Below are 3,395 nucleotides of genomic sequence, written 5' to 3'. Positions count from 1 at the left end.
CAGGAAAACTATATCTCTTCTTTAATTTTCTAGGAACCTCTAACTCTTTCTGCTGATGTTACCAGCAGGCATCTGAGATATTACTGATTGTTCTCTTGAACCTAAGGAAAAAGAAATGTAGAAAGCAAAAGACAAAACTTTAAAATCTATCCTCCAACTCATCAATTCACTGCAGCCACCTCTCTGTCTTTCCCTTTCTCTTTTTCTCTCTTTCTCTTTCTCTCTCACTTTCTCTCTCACATACGCACAACACACGCAAATCAACTTAAAACAATTTTTAATTTTCCCTATTCCATTTTAATATACTTGAGGCATGATCATTTTCTTAGTAAATACAAGGAAAAAAAATCTAGGATTCCATCATTCTGTGTGATTAAAGTATTGAGGAATTTACTTCCAATAGCACTTATAAAAACATATTTTATTTAAGGAATATTATATAATCAGGTGCCTGCATTTTTCTTATTCTCTAACTAGTGTTATTTGGCAATTAATATTTTGTCAATCAATATTCCCCTATACCTGAATGTGTGGGCAGTGAGAGATGAGTTAGAGGCAAGGATGGTGAACACTCCCAACAACTGCAGACTACATATATCTTAAGCCATGATTTTCTTTGCAAAGGTCAACATTGATAATGTTGTAGTCATACCTCCGTGTACCAGGAAAGAAGTAGCATATTTCTTGAAAGACACAGCTATCAAAGCTCCATTGAGAAACCGTAAAGATGGAGAAGGGATTTGCAAATTAAATATCTGATAATGGACATCTACTCTGATTATTTAAAAATGAATAAAAATAAAAAACCTTACTAATAACCAAACAGAGTATCCAATTTTACATGTGAAGGAAATAATGGAAGAGACATGTCACCAAAAGTATATGGATGGCTTATAGGCACATGGCCAATTTCTCAACATTTAAACATTAAAGAAATACAAATTAAAATCATAATGAGACATGCTTACATATCTATTAGAATGGCTAAAATTATAAAGGCTAATTGTACTTGGTCTGAGCTAGATTGAGAAGCAACAAAAAATCTAAACTGTTGTTGGCATATATCATGATACAACCACTTTGGAAAATAGTTTCAAAATTTTTTTAAATGAAAAATATGTTGCAGTTACACAAATAGCCATTTTATTCTAGGCATTTAACCAAGAAAAACAAACCCTATGTTCATACAAGGACTTGTATATGAATTTCATAGCAGCTTTATTTTTAAGAATTGAAAACAGTGGAAATGTTCATCAATGTCCATCAATAGAGCAAAGACAATTGGAGAATCTCAAAGTAATGATGCTGAAAAAAGAAAATCCAGGCAATGAATAGTATATACTGTGTGATTCCATGACTACAAAAAATCTAAAATACAACTTTATATATAGTCACAGTCATCAAATATATGGTGTGATTTTAGTGCCTTCTTCTGTGCTCCCATAGCTTCCTACACTTGAATCTCCGAGCATTTCTTACACCATGTGAAAATATGAACTCTTTCTCTTTATTCTGTCTTACTAGAATAAGAATCCTTGAAAGTTTATGGACATTTGAACTCTCAGTTATTAGCAAAAATTCTATCACACAGTAAGTTTCCAAATATAAAAGCCAGAGTTTTACAATGACTTCTAAGCTTTACATGATCTAGCCACTCATTTAACCTCTGTGACCTCTTTCCCTGCTACTCTTCAGTCACTCACAATGGCCTCCTTGCTATTCCTCAGATATGCCAGGCATGATCCAACCTTATGGCCTTCAAGATAGCCAATTCCTTTGTCTGGAGTGACCTTATTGCTGATAGTTCTGCGCAAATTCATCACCTTTCCATACATTTGTTCAATTGTCAGCTTCATTGTAACTGCCCTGATCTTTCTATTAAAAATTTTAACTCCCCATCCCCTGCCTAGCAACCTTGATTTTTCTCACCCTGATCGAATTTTTCTTTTTCCCCATTGTACTCTTCCTTTTTGAATGCACTATGCCATTTTTATTAAGGTTTATAGCTTTGAATTGTCTCACCCATTAAAATAAAAGTTCTACAAAGCCAAGTATTTCATTTACCAGTGTAGTCTGAAGTAATATCTGCCATATAATAGTTCAGTACACAACTGGTAAATTTCAAAATAAATTAATGTTGAGAGTATACTGAATTTCATAAGTCATTTCAATATTTTTTTCCAAAAAAATAAACTACGTAAAACATACCTTAAATTTACTTTCAAAATATTTTATAGCATATAATGGACAATATACATAAGCCTTAAAGAAACAATCCTATAATTAACCATTTCATACCTACTTAAAAACTGCATAATACCACACTCTTAGATCCTCTTTGAATGCTCTAAAATAACCCTTCAAAGGAAATACATTTTTAAAAATCACAGATTTGGGGCACCTGGGTGGCTCAGTGGGTTAAGCCGCTGCCTTCGGCTCAGGTCATGATCTCAGGGTCCTGGGATCGAGTCCCGCATCGTGCTCTCTGCTCAGCAGGGAGCCTGCTTCCTCCTCTCTCTCTGCCTGCCTCTCTGCCTACTTGTGATCTCTCTCTGTCAAATAAATAAATAAAATCTTTAAAAATAAAAATAAAAATAAAAATAAAAATCACAGATTTTTTGGCAAATAATTTAATCAAATAAAAGTTTCATTCATCTATGTAGATCATAATAAATGTTTTTAATAAGCATGAAATTATAACTCTGAAGTGTGCTAAAATGAAACCACCTGCTAAGGGTGAGAGAACAAAAATAAACATCCTTTTTCCAAATAAGAGGAATTTATTACCTTTGAATCAAAGCATGTGGATTTGTTTTAACTGGCAATAAAGCAATATGGAGACACAAACCATAGAAAGTCATATTTTAGATTTCCAAAAGACTTCTAAGTGAAGAGTATACATTTTTTAATTGCTACATAATGCTACATAATGACAAGATGACAGGTTGTGACAAATAGCATTTTAAAAGCTCTACTCATAATGGAACGGAAGATGTCATTTCCCTATAATTTTATATATGTCTTTAATTTACTATATCTGGATACAACATATTACCAAACAGATGTTCATCAAAGACTAAATCATTTTTAATGGAACATAATAATTTGAACCTACATCTATTAATCATTTTTTTCGATCTAACATTTATAGTCTCGCTAAACATTTTATCAGTTGTTGACAAAATTCAAAATAAATAGGATAAAAAGTCGTGTTTGGGGGCGCCTGGGTGGCTCAGTGGGTTAAGCCGCTGCCTTCGGCTCAGGTCATGATCTCAGGGTCCTGGGATCGAGTCCCGCATTGGGCTCTCTGCTCAGCAGGGAGCCTGCTTCCTCCTCTCTCTCTGCCTGCCTCTCTGCCTACTTGTGATCTCTCTCTGTCAAATAAATAAATAAAA

Source organism: Mustela nivalis (assembly GCF_964662115.1).
Source record: "Mustela nivalis genome assembly, contig: HAP1_SCAFFOLD_643, whole genome shotgun sequence".
Taxonomy (NCBI): Eukaryota; Metazoa; Chordata; class Mammalia; order Carnivora; family Mustelidae; genus Mustela; species Mustela nivalis.
Note: the sequence above shows the minus strand (reverse complement) of the source record.